This window comes from Maniola jurtina, chromosome 3, assembly GCF_905333055.1.
Source record: "Maniola jurtina chromosome 3, ilManJurt1.1, whole genome shotgun sequence".
NCBI lineage: Eukaryota > Metazoa > Arthropoda > Insecta > Lepidoptera > Nymphalidae > Maniola > Maniola jurtina.
Window position 1 is genome coordinate 1,610,888 of NC_060031.1, and position 20,378 is coordinate 1,631,265.

The 20,378-nt window shown below is 37.7% G+C and overlaps 1 protein-coding gene across 1 annotated transcript in view; it reads right to left on the reverse strand.

Annotated features, from left to right (window-relative positions):
• The window catches only part of LOC123881151 (dolichyl-diphosphooligosaccharide--protein glycosyltransferase 48 kDa subunit), a 47,919-nt gene that overhangs the window by 7,106 nt on the left and 20,435 nt on the right, over positions 1 to 20,378 (reverse strand). The window lies entirely within an intron of this gene.

Here is a 20,378-nt window from a genome sequence, read left to right on the forward strand (position 1 = left end):
GCTATGCTTGGAGTTTCCCTACGAGATCAAATCAGAAATCAAAAGATCCATTACAGGGTCAGAGTAACCGACCGGTTGTAGCAGGAACCGAAATGGAACTGAATATTTCAGTTTTGGATAGAATCAGGCGTTACTTTGCGGAAGTTCATGTTTAGCAAGAAACAGTTAAATTTTTTTATCAAGTCTTGACAATACAGCATTGTAAAGTCAAAATCTCCTGAGGATGCTCCGGTGTCGGGGCGAAACGTGCGTCGAGAGTAGTGGAAAAGTCTTGTGTGGTGTTGCATGTGAATGGTGGTGGCAGTGCTTGCTTGGGAGCTTGGCTTTATTGCTTGGTTGGGGAGGTAAGCGGTGCTTAGCTTGTAACTGCATGTTTGACCATACAGATTTTTTCTGTTGGCGGATTATAGCAAAATAATTTTTAACTGTTTCTTGCTATTTCAGTTTTCGTTACAACCGTACACTGTAACGCTGGAAGTTACGTGTATTCAATAACATATAGCCACAGTAAGTATAACTATAACGTTTTGTGTTTCCCTTCTTCCTGTAATTCTGCGTCATAGAATGTCCCTCTTCCCATCTAAATTATAGAAACACATGTTCCACTGCATCATAGGTACGTTTTATAGCACATGCACATATGCAATACCATTTCCATTCATCTTTTATTTAACAATAATATGTGACTTTATATACGTATTTTTGAACCTGGTTCCTCCTTCATCTTTCTACTAACGTACTGCACGGCATCTAACCTGTGGTCTCCCACTTATGAGACCACAGCGAACAACATAACGCCAAGGAGATCGTATACTGGAGTTATGTGAATTGAAAGAGATCAGTGTGAAAATCATTAACTGCTGGATTGAGGATAGTGCGTATTGGGCATTACATGATCAACCCATTGCCAGCCCACTACTGAGCAAGGCTCTCTTCTCAGAGTGAGAAGGGTTTAGGCCATAGACTGCCACGCTGCGCCAGCGCGCTGGCCAATGCGGATTGGCAGACCTCACACACCTTTAAGAATATGGAAAACTCTCAGGCATGCAGGTTAACGATGTTTTCCTTCACCGTTAAAGCAAGTGATATTTAATTGCTTATAACGCACATAATATCTAATAAGTTAGAGGTGCGTGCCCGGGATCGAACCCCCGACTTTCGATTAGGAGCCGGACGTTTTAACCACTAGGCTATCACAGGTTATTGTATTGTGCATTGGTGCAAAATAATTATACCTAAATGCGTGTTTTACAGTAGGAATTTGAAACAATAATACAATATTTATCATCGAACGTTAGTTATCGCGGAGCCAACTTGTTTGTGGTAGGTATTATCGGTTAATCTAAACACACATTAACCTGCTTTGCTATCGTATACGTTTTCCTTAATCATTCTTTGTTCATGATATTTTTATTGTTTCATGTGGCTTGCATCCCGGAGACGAATATAGAAAAGAAAGAAAGCAAAGGAAATGTATTTATTTGTGGTCCGTATCACAGACAAACATACTACTTTTTCGGAAAGTCCACGACCACACTGTTCAAAAAGCGTAATCCAGGTGGTTTCGTCCACCGCGGGCATCATCTTACGACGAATTTCTTGCTGGTTAACACTCGGTAGGAATGGCATTCCGAACCCGTGGTACTTACTTGTAAAAGATCATTACTAAAAATATTTCTATTCTATTCTATCACTGCTCATCACTATTTACTATGCAAAAGTGATACAAGATACAAGTTAGCCTTTGACTGCAATTTCATCTGATGGTAAGTGATGATGCAGTCTAAGATGGCATCGTACTGGAACGCTAAACCGTTTGGCGTTACGGCTTTGCTGGCTACGGCCGAATTCTTCCATCAGACCAGAATATAGCCGTACATAATATACCAGCAGTTGATTCTGCAGCATATGGCTACCGTGAGTCAATGAACGCATGTTCGGTCACCCGTATAAAGGATACGATGACATCATTCGTCGGTTTTTTATCACGCTTCCAAGGTGCTACGCGTTATCCCTTTTTAGACTAAAATCAAGCCTTGAAGAAATAAAGACGAAAATAAAGACATTCACAAGACGACCAAAATCGCGCTTGGAAGCACCAAAAGGTGAAACTGACAAGCGATCGACGCAGGTAACATAGAAACCTTTGCGCTGGGTCTAAAAATATGAGATTTTTCATATAAGTTCTCTATTGTGTCATAGACTCCTACAACGAGCGGAACCTCTCATCTAGTTCACGAAAAATTATAAACAAAAACTTTGCTTTTTAGGTGGAACCCTAAAAAATGGAAAAATAAAAGTACTTAAGTTGTGTTTTATCTTGTACGATGATGGTACGGAACCCGTCGAGTGCGGGTCCGACTTGCACTTGACCGGTATTTTCTTGTAACTTATTTTCTAATTTCTAACCCGTGCTACATAATTTAGTCAGGCTACAAGTTTTTACAAGGAGCGGTTGACATAAATCCGCAACAGGTTAATTTTCGATGTCTAACCACAACAATAAACCGTCTAGTGTCTGTATTTCAAATTTTACCAATCTAAGCGTAAAATGATATCAACAAATGCACAAAGCAATTTCGGCTTTAAATTACATAAATATAAGAGCTAGTTTGGCGTGGTATGAGAGATCAGCTGAGAGACCGGTCAGCAAGGACGTCTAGAGGTGTTCTAGTTAAAGGGCGATAATCCTCGACGGCCGCCGCTATCAATTCGTAAATTACATATATGTATTTGATATCAATGAAACTGGTTTTTATTTACAGAGGACTCTATGAGAAAAGGATAACGGACTTATTGTGATTATGATTTAAGACTAATTTACCTAATATAAAAAATATTTTTGACGTGACAACATCTTATAATTCGATAGAGCCGGCTGCACGCACGAAAAAACATGACTCATGCGGCGTTACCTCGCTCTGAGGCGTTCCATGTAAGGCTTCCATGTAAGTGCAAGCGAGAGCGCGGAACGAGCGACAAAGAAGCACAATCGGCCTTTGTTGTCACGTTCAACTATCGTCAGTAAACCGACTTTACAGACAACAAATTTTTAATAATTTTTTTTATGTTCCACGTTTTTAAAACAGACTAAAATGTATAAAATAAAATTATAGTTACCTATTAGAAGACTTGCAAGATGTAAAACGTGGGGCGCACGCAATAGGTATGATTGATACATACACCAAGTCACAAACAATTTTATTCCTCTGCAAATTACAATTGACCAAGCGAAGTGAGGAATCGTAGTTTGCTACATGTGAACCGTAATGTAATAGGTAGAGTTGAATTGTTCACAGAATGTGTATGTCTATTGCCGTTATAGCAGGAAATAAAAAAAAAATCAAAAAGTGTTATTTATTCTACGATTCGCACTTGACCGATTTTATATATATAGCCAAAGGTTTCGGGTAGGCATCAAATCACGAAATAGTTAGCGGTCTGCAAAACCAAACGAGTTTTATGCAATGGCACCATAGGAATCATTACGCGAACACTAAGACACGGTAATATTATGTATAATTACCGTGATTAAGACGTTTTTGAAATTAGCGACAAAATATCTCCGCGTTTTCTTCAATACCTCTTTCTTACCAAAATCAAAATTCATTTATTTCATGTAGGTGACTCTACCCCGGTTCGGAATGCAGATTCTACTGAAAAGAGCCGGTAAGAAACTTAGCTGCTGCTCTTTTCTAATCGTAAAAAGTTACAATACTATGTAGCAAAACAACTATGCCATCTTGTGGACAGCTAAAAGCTCAGCTGGTTGCTTCCACGCAACTTAATATATTATATTAGAATAGGCACCTTCTAGGTAAGTGCGTCCCATCTTAGACCACATCATCACTTTCCATCAGGTGTGATTGTGGTCAAGCGCTTGCCTATAGTGAATAAAAAAAAAAAAAAACTTTGTCACAATCGATTAGGCGTAAATGCTGGCTGAATTACAAAACTACAGCTAGTTCCATTAAGCACCGGTAAACGTTATTGGATTTCTCAATAGCTTCCTGCCTACATCTACCGCCTAGATTGTGAAGTTAATAGGTTTAGATAGCAGTAGGTAGATAATTACTAGTTTCACCTGTTCTCACTTTCATATGAACAGTTTCTACGAATTCCTAAGGTGTGTCCTGTCACGTAACAGCACTAACCAGTTTAATTTCAATGGAAAAAAGTCTAAGCGTAAGTTTACACTCAATACTTTTTATCGCTACTTTCCGAAACGACACTACAAAAACTTAATTTAAAACTAGCTCATCCGCACCGGCTCCGCCGAAGTGGAAATTTTGAAAATCAGTGAGGGGGTATTCCAAAAAATCGGGAACAGGTCGCACTTCTTTATTTGTGATCGCCCAAATACTGAAGTTCGTGGTTATAACTTGAAAAATGGCACACTTTCATATAAACTTTCATCTTCTATATGAAACCCAGTTAGAGATATAATTCCAAAAATTCCTTTCTGCGAGTCCCTGGCGTTATAAAAGGAACTTACTGTCGCAAGTTTTAACCCCAGAGGTTTCGGCTTTGCGTTAATAGCTCACTCAGTCAGTTAGGAGAAGTTTTTTATAATATGTATAGATTTATTATTAGTAGAGACTATCCCGCAACTTTCTCTGCTCGTATTTTGACTTCATTAAAACACCCGCGGGAGGTGTTGGATTTTCATGGATAAAAAGTATCCTAGTCTCCAGGTTGCAAGGCTTTGAGTGAAATATAATCAATATCAAATATGGCCAGTCCTTTCTCAAATTTTACGCATTATAATATAGACGGTAAATCCAGGAGGGATGACACTATCAGGACAATGTTTAACAGGATTTACCAAGAACCGAAATTTTTGTTGAGGAAGGTATGACATCACATAACGAGTGCAGTGTCATATACAGAATACTTGCAACTTTTTACCGTGCAACATGTCTCTAGTGTGTCCTTAACTTTATCTAGACTAGAATCGAGAAGATGTCCTCGCGCAAAATTCTAAAGGTAGCTACTATGAACGATTTTATAGAAAGCAAAAGGAATAGATAACGAACTAGACGCTATAATAAGAGGCTATAACAATCTCAGAATTGGCTCTCTTCTAAAATCAATGATAATAATAATCCGCAGCTGTCAATAAATTACTACTCAAAGAAAATCATTTGCATATTACTACTATCTCATAAATAATACAAGATTTCTTTACAACACACTAAGTATGACAAAGATTTAAAACTATTATACTAGTTTCTTTATTAATCGCTTGCTAATTAGATTCGGAATTCCGATATTTTATAATAGGTATGAATAATTTAAAAATTATTTAGTGTAATAACTTAAGTATTGACTAATAGTTAAGTGGGTTGATACTTGATAGCTTTAATAATATTGACGATTTACATAATGGAGAAGTTTCATGATGTTAGTAATATCATATTTAACGCAATGGAATAAAATTAAAATACAGATAGAAACTAATAAATCAGTGAATAAGTTTTTGAAACCCATCATTTAATATGACTTAATTAATTTTTAACGCGGTTTCTCACTCGTGACTCTATTTGAAAAGATTAACTGTTGAGTTTCTTGCCAGCTCTTCTCAGTAGAATTTTCATTCCGAACCAGTAGTAGTGTGATAACACGTAGCATAACAGACACTAGATGTTTTTTTAAATTAATTAATAACGCTTGACTGCAATCAGATTAGCTGGCAAGTGATCATGCAGGCTAAGATGGAGCGCGCTTGCCTAGCCTGTTCACTCTTAACTTGAAATAAATACGTTTTGATTTGATTTGATAGGCTCTATCATTTGAAGCAATTATAACTATAAGTAATAGCTCCAACACGTCAGTTCAATGAGATCATCATAACCAAAACTACAAGATCAGACTTTAAATTAGGATCTACTTAAAATTAAGACAAACTTACATACAGAAGTATTAACCTTGCCGTGATCCGAATTACGAGCTCCGAGGATGACATAACGAAGGCGAATTCTGTCAAGGTCACCACACAAACACAAGTCTGTCACCAACTGAAGCCGCAACTGAACTAGCAAGTGACACAATGGACGATTGTATGTTTATTTTACTTATTATGCTATATCCAATAACACCACAAAATGTGTAACTAAATAACTTCTCGTAACTCTATCACACACATCAGTCTATGACACACATAACAACGTGTCATATATAAGGTGTCATACTTGAACCACGTTAGCAAAAAACATCTGCAACAAACATAGATGTAGGAAGAACTAACGAGGCCAATTAATCGGATCTGCAAGAATCAATAAACTAAGGGGAACCTTAATAATACCTAAATCATCTGGCTGAAATTTAGAATAGAGATAGATTATACTCTGGATTAGCACATAGGCTACTTTTTATCCCGGAAAACCAAAGAGTTCCCACGGGATTTCAAAAAAACTACATCCACGCGAACGAAGTCGCGGGCATCAGCTAGTATAAACTAAAGGGGCAATTATGGTGGTGTGGCAGGCCGGAATTTGGTTAAATATGGCAAACCATACCGCAGTACCTACTTGGAAATCAAACAACTTCATCTGGTAAATTTTTAAAAGAAATCTATCTACACTTGTTTTATAAAGTAATTGTAAGTTTGGGTGTAGGGGTTAATCCCCGGAACTAACGATCCAATCTTGAAAATTCTTTCACTGACGTGTGCATGATTTTCGAGTGCTATACGTTATAAATTATATCACGCGGACGAAGTTTATTACCTACCTATTAAACAAAAGAGAGAACCATATAAATTCCTTCGAATTTTGTAACTAATACCGAGTTTCTAAACCACTAAATTTAAATAAGAAATCTCTACCTAATAAAAGGTTATCAAAAGGCATAAGGTTAATCGGAAGTGAAACATGTTTTATTTAAAAGAACCAGTTGGCATAACTGGGTGACGAACAGCAAAAGTATTGCTTGCGTATTAGAGCGTAGTATCCAAACAGAGGCTTGACCTTAAAACCTACCACTCTATGAAACATCGTGACATTTGAAAGATATGGTCACGAAGTAAATTACTAAATACACATAAAAGAAACAAGAGGCACGATAGACACTCCGAAAAATTCTTAACAGCTTACGTAAACACAGGCTTAAAAATTTCATACAATTATGTCCTAATGAATAGCACTAACACTGTTCATACAAGATAATACACATATTAGACTGGCCTTCCACTCGACTGGCTGTCACGAGTCAGCGGGGAGTTTTTTGATAAGATAACCGTATCTACTATGATGTGTGATATTATGTCAAATTTTTAACAAAATTAAAACTCAATCCAATAAAAATACTAATCGAAATGCATTATTTCGTGCTCAAGAATGTGGATTTCCTAGGTATTATGACGACATTTCCTTTAGAAATGGATTGGAAATGATAAAACCCCAACTTATGCATGGAAATTCTTAAATAACTGAGTCACACATGAGTGTCTTGTTTGTTTCCTTTCCAAAAGTCCAACCAGGACCATTCATGTGAAATGATGACTCTGAATACATCTAATGAACTTAAGATGAATTAGATCTAGATTCTGGAACCTCTTCAGAGATAATTTCGAAACGCGAAACTGCCTTACGAGGGCAATCCCAGTTCGAGGTCGACAATAATATTAAGGTTTTAAAATCATCATTAAATTACCAAGACAAGTCATATATTACAAATAATATTCTTAAAGAGAAAACAGCGTTGGTATTTAAAAACTCATTACATACGTGATTCTGTTGATCGCCGAGTATTCCAACGATGGAGCCATCGCATTGCGAATCTTCACCATTATTTTGATTGCTTAGATCTTCATAATCAGCATCACTGATATTAACCTTCATTGTGTGTCCGTTCACTTGTCCTTCTAAATCTACACTGCAATTTAAATCGTCCGTAACATTTTTATTTACAGTTTCGGTAATTTCGGTAATATGGGACTTGTAGTCCTTTCTTTCAATGATAGCCTCATCATCGGAATCTCCGAAATCACCGTCTGTAAACGCATCACCACTTTCTTCATCGCTATTTTCCGGAGTTGCGAACTCCGATCTCTTGGCCATAGCCAATACTATTGGTGCATCAATTTTTTTGGGGAATTGAATCGCATATTTTTATTGTTTATCATATAGACGATAGCCACGGACCCTTGCACACATACGAATAACGTTTAGAGCAAATTAACTAGAAAGGAAGGACGCAATTTTAGCGCGTTCTTCTACCGCTGCACTTAAGAGTTGTGCTGTGATAAAACATAGGTACTATTATTATGCTATCTTATCGATAAGATATTCGATTATTGGAGGACCGTTCCTCAACTAAAATTCATTGTTTTTAACGACAATGGCATTATTTGTTGATATTAATCAATAATAATCATATTAATAATCACAATGGCCTCACTTTGTGTCACAAACACATTGTTTATAAGCACTTCAACGTTTGTCAATACGGGCTAGGTATCTGATATCAATAAAATTCTTCAGAGATATTTTATAAACAAGTTTGAGCGGTAAGAGTGAATGGCATACGACACACGCGCGGCTGGTGCGGTGTCGGTGATAGACTGTCATTTGCAAGCAGGCCGCATGCTGCCACGACCATCCTTGCGCTACCGATGTCGTAAGCGCACCGTAAACCTTAACTTAATCCTAAAACAATGCTGAAAGCATAATCGGATCTTTTTATCACACGACTGCTCAAAAAAACGAGTGTAATGTTTTCATTATATGCATTTCCCGAGTTACACTGGCTATATTTTTTTTTTGGCAAAAGTCAATAGCGTCGTAGCGGCTGTATGGCGCTATTTTCAAATGTGAAATTCTTTTATTCTTTAGATACTTTTTAGTTCTTTTTTTTTTATTCAGATACATTACTTTTGGCGGGCAGTCGGGTTTTTTAACATTTTTAACAACGACTTGTGTTTACAGATGTCACAAAGTTTAGAGAAAATCAAAACTTCCATTTTGTTTTGAATGGTTTTGCAAAGGAGAATACTCATATTGAGTCCAGGCCAGACACGAAACAGACCCATCCGTGCGAAACAAAGTAAACAATTAACATATTAAGTAAGTGTAACAAAAATATGTAACTTCACAATATTAATAACATACAAATATTGTAAATATATTTCCTGTTTTTCGTCAGGCAAAATTTAAAAAAAAAACGACAAGGGGCTGCCCAAACTGTATACACCACTTATTTATATTAGTCGTTAGGGAAAGTATTGCGAAAACTCTATGCGTGTTTACTAATGTATCTCCCTTCCGCATACATCAAAGGTGTCGGGACTATTCAGCAGTCATTTATAAGATTTAATATATTGTAGGGAATCGCCACATACATGTGACTTATGGCGGCAATACTAGAAAAATCATATACGTAAACTAAAGAAAATCGCAAACTTAGCCGCTGCCGCTTATGTTTTCGACCTCGCCAAAGTCAAAGCGAAGTGCGGTGAATCACGATTCACTCAAACCACACTGGGTGTGTGACTACTGTGTGTGAGCACACACAGTAGTGTGGAGTCAGACGACACTAAATCGCACTGTCCGCCCGCGCCATTGCTTGGCGGTGAATAACAGCTCATTGTCTGAAGGCTAGTGGCGGCAATACTAGGAGTATCAAATGTACACTAAAGAACATTGCAAATTATAACCGCTACCGCTTATGTTTTCGGCCACAGCGAAGTGCGGTGAATCACAATTCACACACACCACACATAAGTTTAGTGTGGAGTCAGACACTAAACCGCACTCTCCGCCCGCGCCATTGCATGTCGGTGATTAATAGCTCATTGTCTGAATAATAAGCATGCATGCTCGAGACCCTTATGGGTGAGGAAGTCCCCTTTTGAACGGAACGCACTTAAAAAGTTCAACTGTTACTAACAATGGGCGTACGAGTATTGTGCACTTCTATTTTTAATCTTTGACGGGTTTATGGAATTATCTATGACACTAAGTATTTGGTAGTACCTCATTTGTCAAGTTATATGATTTGTAGTACAATTATGTGGTTTATTCCTATGTTCATCGTTTTACACAAACTTAGCTCTACAAAGTGAAACACTAGCCTCACAAGAACATTTTAATTTTTTGGTGCTGCCGTTGTAAAATAGCGTTTATTGCATTAGTAATAAGAACTGCAAACAAATAAATAAAACAAGTCGACACTCTTATCAAAAAGGAAACTGTTTTACTCTATATTTGCCTACTCAACATAAAATATTCAGTTGATAGGGTCGCTTGTACCTATCCTAATTTAAAAATGTTTACATTTAGGTACTTTCTTTTTGTATTATGAGCCAGTTTCTTCAGCATTTTCAATTTTCAAGATTGCTTTCATTACGTACAAGTAAGAGCTTGGTGTGTTTTGAAAATGTTTTGTTGTTTTTTTAGTAAAAAATATACATAAAAAATATATTTTTTTTTTGTAAAAAATATACATAAAAAATAATTACCATCTCAGAGAACTAAAAAATCTAGATATTTATTTGGAGCAGTTTTCGGATTTTTTTCATAAGGAATTTAGATGAGTCTCAAAAAGCACAAATTGTTGAAACATGTTATGTATTTATTGTTATATTTATAGTTTTCAAATAAAAAGCTTCCAAAAGTATTTTTCAATAGAGCACCGCTGAGTTGTTCGAAAGAAATTAAAAATAATAATTGTAGATTAAACTAATTTCCACTCCGCTTAACCTCCACTTTAATCCCCATTTAAATTTTTGAATTTGCTTTGAACAACTAAGCAACTAACTCACTAGCTAACTAAGCGTATGACCGTTAGTAAAGTGACAGCACATTATCAGCACACCAATCTGTTTACATACGAGTAGATCATTGTCCGTAACGACTCACGAGAATGCTTGGACAACTATTCAAGCTCGTCCTCATTTCTATGGCTCATATGGCTGTCAATCTAATAGCGTGTACCCTGAAATACAAATATAGGTGGTTTCTGGCGGGGGGAAAATATAATAGCATGCTGGTTATTTAGCCTACAGGTTATCTTTCGGGCTCTGATAGTTATGAACTACGGTTTTACACAAATATCTATACATTTTTTTGAGTTTTCTTATCACATAGGGTTGTACTACTACTACAAAAATAATGCACCAATTTTTGTCGAGCCTACTTACAATTTTTTATTCTTTCAGGAAAATAAACATTAATCTGTTACAAAATACTTTATAGTTTTTTTAATAAACTTATTTTTACTTTGTATTTATTTATTAATTAACTTAGCAATCTCAGTTTAATTTTAACGAATATTTTTATTTAAGACAATTTTATGGGAGGTTTCACATATCTAATATTATTATAATCCACGAAAAGGTTTCGACTTCAATACGACAAGTTATTTTAAAAAAAATACAGGAGACAAAAAATCCGTGTCCACAAAATGGTCGCGGAACGCACCGTTTGTTATCACGCGCCGCTTCGCACTGGGAGAAAAGGTGTCACGCAAAAACCGCGCAAACACGGGCCAAATCTGCGGTGTAGAGATCACATTTGCGACTTGTCGCTCGATTTAAAGTTGCTATGGATGATACATTTTCTAGCTTTACATATAAAAATACTTGTCCTGACTGATGGATCCATCAACGCACAGCCTATACAGGACTTTGAAACATGAAGTTTTGAAAGTGGGTTGTAGGCAATTTTAGGCAATTTCATTTTTCAAGTTAGGTATATCTATGAAAATTGGTTTTTGGGCTTTTGGTTAAAAATAAAGATATGCCTATAAGTTTCAGGAGTTGGGATTTTTTAGAAATTCCACACAAGCGGAGCAGGGCGGGTCAGCTAGTTGACCAATAACCGTGAAGGACTCAAGGAACCATAAAAAAGTATGTGGTTTTTCAGTACAAAGAGCCGACAGGATAGTGTCAGACAAAAAGACCTCTAATCCCTATCTGGAAAGTTTTAGTGTCAAGATTGTTGTACATAAACGTACGTACTTCCTAATTCAATGGGTAACCGTTCTTTCATACAAAACCGTTCTTTCATACATGGAACAAATGTTTAGTTGAAAATCGTAATAATGTCATACTAGGTCAAGTCTGTCACTCTTACCAAGTGGGTGCAGGAAGGCGGCACGACACGACAAAAAGTTCCTAGTGTGAGCTGTCACTAAACAGTAACCACACGAAAAAAATTAACGAGCAGGCAAGTAAAAGGCGATCGCGGGCGATTAACTGTTGTTACTGTAGAATTGTACGAGATCTATCAAACGGGATCGATGGATGCCGGACGGTGCGCACGCGACGCAAATATCGTGACATTTGCCGAGATACCTGCAGGGTTGTCCGCACTTTTCATTTTTCAAAAATAAATGCTAAATGGAAACCAAAATTTCATCAATGCATTGTGAAGTCTACATCTCTTGAGATGCTCCGGTGTCGAAGTGAAACGTATGGTATTGGTTGCTTTTCCTGCTTCTCTAGTAGTAGGAAGGCGAGCGGCGCATGATGCACGTTGTATTATACATACTTGTCTTAATTAGCGGATTTGTCAAAAATGGAGACCTCGCACTGTAAGCGCAGCGTTGAAAGATCCTCCACTAGGTGGAAAGACAACATCAAATGAGTCCCAGGGAGCCACTCGATTCAGGTGGCGCAAGACCGTTGCGTGTGGAAGTCCCTACAAGAAACCTATGTCCAGCAGTGGACGACTATTAGTTGATAATGATGATAAATGACAATACCCTGAACCTATGGTTTAACGTGCTTTCAGACGCACGGAGGAAACGAAAAGCTCGAATTCGGACACCCAAAATCGGTCTTGTAGCTATGCTAGCTTGTAGATATTTAATAAGAACGTTCGAGCTACCCTTAGCTCGAACGTTATAAAATCATGTAATATACCCCTGTATATTACAATATAGTTTTGTTTGTTACAGGTGTTAAGGTGTCAACCCTGTTGTGAGTAAGCGCCGCAATGCACGTGAGATACGCTTTCGTAATAGCAAAGGTGAATGATCGACGCCTGATCCAAATCGCTGCAATATTTATAATTGCTCGTAAGTAGCTCATTACATCAAAGTAGTGCACACATTTTATTTGACGACCTATCTGGCACAATGTGGAGAGTTCTTCTTGCGCGTAAGGGACTACTAGATATAAAAGGTGTAATAGGCGCACGCGCAGTGCGCTGCGTTTCGGGCGTTCACTAAAGGTGCCCCACGCACTTGAACTGAACTGCAACTGAACTGCGTAACGCGTAGCGCGTCACTGCCGCGCGTCGCGTTTGGAGAGAATATCGTTCGGGGAGCTGCCGTGACGCGCAGTTCAGCTGCAGTTCAGTTCGAGTGCGTGGGCACCTTTAAATGGTATCAACGAAGCGATGGCAGTTATCAATCAATCAATCAGCCTGTTTGCGTCCACTGGTAGACTTCCCAAGAGCACGCCACCAAACACGGTCCTCTGTCTTTCTCATTCACGCACTTCCCACTACCCTCTTAAAATCGTCAGTCCAGTGGGTCGGAGGTCGTCCCACACTGCGCTTGTTGATACGCGAACTCCACTCCAGAACACGTCTGCCCAAGCGGCCATTGGTTCTGCGACAGACATGACCTGCCCACTGCCACATCAGCTGACTAATTCGTTGAGCTATGTCGGTCACTTTGGTTCTCCTACGGATTTCCTTGTCAAGTATTTTATCTCTCAAAGAGACACCTAAGATAGCCCGCTCCATAGCACGCTGAGTGACTTTGTACTTGTGGATAAGGCCAACTGTCAATGTCCACGTTTCAGCTCCACACGTCATCACAGGTAGGAAGTAGGTAGGTATAGTACCCGGCGCAGTGCTGCACATCTGCTGCTCTCAAAAGTTTATATCTTGTGCGATAGTACGGAACCCTTCGTGTGCGAATCAGACTCACACTTGGCGGTTTTTATTAGTACTATAAAAGTCAATTGTTGACAATCCCAGTGTAACATTTACCTACCAATTTTGCAATGGGCACGTCCGCGTCAGTTGGCAATAGATACCTACTTATGCATTTCAAGAATAGGGTTTGATTGAGAATTCATCCAAACATTTATAATGCATCACTGAGCCAGAGATTATTAATAATAAGTTATTAATAGTCTGTAGGTAGTGAATCCAAATTAGTACGAATGCTTGTCACTGCATCGCAATGCGATTGACATCCGCATCACGTAATGTGTTGGCAAGGGCGGGATCTTAGCTATGAAGTACGTTCATTGGTTCTATATAGGTAAATAAAGAACTGTGAGGAGTCACCAAATAAATCAAGCATCATCATTAAACAACATCTTCCATATTCATTAACACATCCTCGTCTAGGCACGAAATTGCAAGGTGACAAGAAAAACAAATAAATAGACTGATGAACACATAACACTCCTTCGCGTGGCACAGTCGTGTTAAAAATGACGTCATAACAAGTGAAAATTTAAAAAAGCTGCAGCGCCTTGTTGTGACCTATAATCGTAAAACTTGTAGTGAGGTGAAAACCGAACAATCCAAATCAAATTATGAGGAATATGGTGACAACCATACAAATAGTGTTGGCAGACCCCCACTTAGACGGACAGACAACATCAAATGCGACGCGCAGTTCAGCTGCAGTTCAGTTCAAGTGCGTGGGCACCTTTATAAGAAATCTATACAGGCGATAAAACAACTTTATAGGACACCAGAGAACCGCCATTAAAACCATGACAAAGAGCTTAGATACCTACTTTATAATATAAACTTATAATGTATATATATACGAACAACTTCAACACCTAAATCTCAATAATTTACAATTCACTCAGCAAATGTTTCATTGGCACCGTTACACATTTATAATTAACTAGCTGACGCCCGCGACTTCGTCCGCGTGGATTTAGGTTTTTCGAAATCCCGTGGAAACTCTTTGGTTTTCCGTGATAAAAAGTAGCCTATGTGCTAATCCAGGATAATTTAATATGAACTTTATACCATAGCAATAAAGCTCAAATTGACTACGTTTTAGTTAGAAATCATTTGTATGGGAAAAAGAAAAGGGCTATTTTTAGGGTTTTTCCAGCAATAATTCTAATTTTTCTCGCTGTAAAAACCATCCTTGAACTTCAACGAACATTTTAAAAAAAGATTTGGCCAAATTGGTCCAGGCGTTGTTGAGTTATGCGCTTACCAACACATTTTGCGATTCATTTTTATATTATAGATTATTGTGACTCACGCATTTTATAATTAACAAGTAATTTGTTACATAACCAATTCATAATATGTTACTGCTTTAGCCATTAGTTATTAGTATAATAATGTACAACTAATTAAAGCAAATATTTTAGTTTAGCTGAAGATGATAACTTGAAATCTTGCGGCGAATAGGAAGTGAGGGTGATTTCTGGAATACCGTGAAAAACAAAGATGCTTGCTTACTTTAACATAAGCTGAGGCACACTAAGTACTTGTCCGTGGAACTAATAACGATGGACAAAGCAGTTGAGAAGAAGCTCATTGGTCAAAAGTCTTGGTTGTTTCCTATGGTACTACTTTTATTATATTACTGTTACCTACCTCAGAATACATAATAGTACAGATATGACCTACTATTACTAGTGTTTATTACTAGTTTGGAATTGGTAAGCCCACGCGTGCAAAGCCACTCAACTCTTCAACTGAGTCAACTTTTTTTGATTTCTTAATTAGAAAATTGCAGAGATAAAATCACACCAAATAGTAGGCCTGTCTAGAAGGTGCCTATTCACTCTTCTTTTGAAAGTACCAATATTTTAACTGATTGGCACGGAAAACGGAAGCCGGAAGGGTATTCCATATTCTAACAGTGCGTATTGGAAACTATTTGGAGCGAATCGGTTCGTACGAGTCCGTGGAATTTCGACTATGTAATGACTGCACATTTTTACGATGCCTTGCGATCCGATGATAAAATGATATCTGCCCCCACCCCTATGAAAGAAAAATACAACAAGTGTAAATTAAAAATTTATAACACCCCCGACAAATGAAGGTTACAGTAACTAAAAAGAGCTAATAACTTTCAAACGACTGAACCGATCTTCTTGGATTATAGCTAAGAACAATCTCGATCAAGCCACCTTTCAAACAAAAAAAAACTAAATTAAAATCGGTTCATTAGTTTAGGAGCTACGCTGCCACAGACAGATACACAGATACACACGTCAAACTTCGGGTCGGGGGTTAAAAAATCATAATCGCGGATAGCTATATTAGGAAGACAGAATGCATCTTCATTAATATGGGAATACCATGTTCACCCGTGCATTCGACTGGTGTTCATAAATAGTCGCATATCTCGACTATTACTCAAACTCATAAAATTATCACTTTAATTTTAAGTGAGAGTGGCATCTGTGGTGGCGTGGTCGATCCGATTTGACATGCTAAAGCACTCTACACACTTGCGTACCATCTCGAGCTTAGTGGACGAAAAGGCTGGCAGCAGTCGACAAAGTGTCGCTAAACTGTACTGTATCTGTTGAACTGTACCTACGGTATCTGAACTGTGTCTGTTGAAATAGTTATTTCAGCACGTTCAAATTACCATTGCCAATTTAGTTAACAACAATAGGCAGATGAGATACATTTAATGAAATAACCGCCATGAATATTTGCAAAATGTTTCTTACCTGCCAAAATGTTATGAGGACTAAATAGATTTCAAAACAGTTTTTGAAATCTACAAGATTAACAGATTTTAAAACTCAATAATAAGCGTAACTATTGCGTCCTGAATCTGCAAAAAAGTGGGCTTATAAAACAAAATTTTTGTTATATATAAAGCTGAGAGCTGCACGAAACCTCTGTCATAAAAGTTCGTGTGAAACAGTTTTTAGGTACTCAAGCAAGTGCATACTACCTCAGAATATATAGGTATAGTCAGCAACAAAGCTGGGTTTGCACCCGCCGCCCGCGCCAGTACAAGCGACTACGGGCGGGTGCAAACGTAGCTTTGTTGCTGACTGTACTACTTAATAACTATAAGTTGTACGTATCAAATTATATTAAAAAAATACTACTCATTCGTTAAAAACTTTATAATGTTTGTCGGTGTGAGTCATGAAACCAGGAATAAAATTAGTTTAAAGGTTTAGAAAGCTTTTTATTACAAAACTACCAACACAATAACTTTTATGTAATATTACGTGTTTTTTGGGTCTTTAAACTTTTTTAACCCCCGACCCAAAAAGAGGGGTGTTATAAGTTTGACGTGTGTATCTGTGTGTCTGTGTATCTGTGTGTCTGTGTATCTGTGTGTCTGTGTATCTGTGTGTCTGTGTATCTGTGTGTCTGTGTATCTGTGTATCTGTCTGTGGCATCGTAGCGCCTAAACGAATGAACCGATTTTAATTTAGTTTTTTTTGTTTGAAAGGTGGCTTGATCGAGAGTGTTCTTAGCTATAATCTAAAAAAATTGGTTCAGCAGTTTAAGAGTTATCAGCTCTTTTCTAGTTTTCTTGTAGAAAGAAGGTTAGATAACCGTTAGGTTCATAATATTATGTCAATAAACAAATGTCAAGCTGTCAAGATGGACGTTGCCTTGATACATAATTATTTATTTGAAAATGATGTTTTGGAAAACTCAGATACTTTGGATCGTCGGGGGTGTTATAAATTTTTAATTTACACTTGTTAATAAAACAAAAACACGTTCGGATTGGAATTTCCTCGCTAGAGACAAGTTCCAACTCAAGAACTGTTCTAAGTATCTAGGTTTAATCATTTTAATCCGGAATGCTAATTAATTATTTATAATTTGAGTTTATGATCCGTGGCGGCAAATTTTATCCTTCTCACATTTTTTGCTTGGCCTCCTACCAGTCTTACTAGTAGGTAGAGGTCAGTGCCTCTTAAAGAGTTTTTTGCGTGGGCTCCCCCCTCCTCACAATGGGTACAAAGTACAAATGACTTTAGCAAAACGAGACGGTCAGATTTAATCAGAAGAATAGCATAAAATGTAGAGGTAGGTAGGTTTAGGGGGCCAAAGGGTTCAAAAAAAAGCATCAAGTAAAATGTAACTAAAGTTACCCAACCCAGCTAACCTAAACCAAAATATAGCACAGCTATCGTCGAGGCCATGGCCTAACATTTCGTCATTTCTCTTATATTGCGGTAATGTTACAACTAAAAGAAAAATTGACAAAGACGTGACAAACTTTCTTTCTATTTACTGATTAGACAAAACATGAAGTTCCTCACGTCCTCTTAATGTAATCGACACTATAACAACACCTATTACATGACAACCCACTGCAGTTCCAATCTCTACCGTCACAATGGCGCCGTGGTGAAGCCATGATGTTGCAAGATGCGAGCTTTATTATGTAAATCAAAACTTTCATTTTAGTCGACAGACACATCAACCAGACCGATAATCTCTTTAAGAGTTTTTAGGGTTCCGTACCCGAAGAGTGCCAACGGGACCCTATTACTAAGACTCCCCCGTCCGTCCGTCCGTCTGTGTGTCAGTGGGCTGCATCTCGTGAACCGTAATAGGAAGAGAGTTGAAATTTTCACAGAATGTGTATTTCTATTACCACTTTAATAGGCATGCGCTTGACTACTATCACACCAAAGGAGGTGATGATGCAGCCTAAGATGGAGCGCACTTGCTTAGAAAATGCCTATTCACTCTTCTTTTGAAGGTCCCAATATTGAAATTGGCGTGGAAAACGGAAGCTGGAAGGGCATTTCGTATTTTAGCAGTGCGTATTAGAAACGAGGAGAAGACTCTTTAGGATAATTACGTGAGTCTAGCCGTAAAATCTATAGGTAGGTACGTATATTATAGTAGGTATATAGAATATAAACTGGAATTAGGTGAAGTTCCATAGACAACACATAATCATAATCTGCGACTCACTTTCTTCAATTAGTCTGTTGTTAATTTCCACTTAAGTGATTCTGCGAGTTATATTGCATACTTTCGCAATCCAGTCATTTCGTATATTGTTCATGATCAAAAGATTAATTCGCACCAAAGATAATCTTTATTATGAAAAGATTGTGTCAGACACTGACGAAACGATCGAATTGTATTGAGCCACTTTACGAAAAGTAAAAACGCCAAGTTAGAATCTCATGTAAGTACTGTTTCCTAATCATAGGATTTGATACTTTACCTACTAGCTGTGCCCGGTGGCATGTCCAATCGGGCACCATCAGACTTTTCCCAAATTAGGGGATGGATTTCTAAAAACACAGTTAGAAAATCAGACTTCTATTTAAACTCTAAAGCCTAAATACCAAATTCCACATTTCCAACTTTCTTTTAATAAAACATTTCATCCCATATTTTACCCCCTTAGCGGAATAATTCCCACAAAACCTTTCTTAGTGCTTTACATAAAATATCTCCAGTAAAAAACTTCCTTCAGGCCCAAAATGTTGAATTCTTATAATTTTGAAATTGCAAAATGTTTCATCTGTGTATTGTCCGTCATATTAAAATTTTATAAAGTAGATTTCTCATTTAGATACAAGCGCAGGAACAGATAATTTTGATACAATTTAAACCAAAAACACAAAGCATCAAAAATACACGATGTATAAGAAAAAACTTGTTAACGTTCAAGCATTGGAAGATTTTATTAGGGTCGACCAAAAAACCAGCCAACAAATATAGAGAACATTTTACCGTTAACTATCTCGTGTATAGCGTATTTCTTATTACTAGACCATATAAGCTCTCCTCGATTGACGATAAAATGAATGAGGCTGATTATAATGTACTTACAACTTTAGGTCTCACGTGGCAGACAATGGATCTGGCGGAATCTTCATCGCTGGAGCTCTCCAGGCAATCCGATAGAGACGGTGATCGTCGCGGCCATTTGAGGGACTTCTCCGAGCAGGGGCTTTGCGCCAACGGTGGAGGCAGCCATGGACCTTGACCCCGCCACCACGACACTAGCGCCGGCGCTACTCCTACCACCATAGCTAATCCGAGACGTACCATCATAACCACGAAATATTTCAAAACATAGTCCAACAATAATCAAAAGCACAGTTCAAAACATTCTATTAAACTTCTTTATTCACTGTCCGTTAACAGAACCACAAATCACAAGCACGACGGAACGCATTGTTCGAAAATATATAGCCGTAGATTTTTCGGTAGATGCAATCCCAGTTCTGAAACCTCTATGAATCTGATCAAACAGTCCAATAAATAATCTAATCATTAATATTTACTAACAAACCAAACCGCTGTCGATGCATCGGTCGTTAAAAAAAGAAACGCAGTTTATTTTCGATCGATGCAATACAGTCACGCGATGACACTGAAACTTCTAACTACACGGATCCGCCTAAACCGTTCAATGCATAATCGTAAACAGTTCAAAACAATAATTTATTACAGCATAACTTTATAATT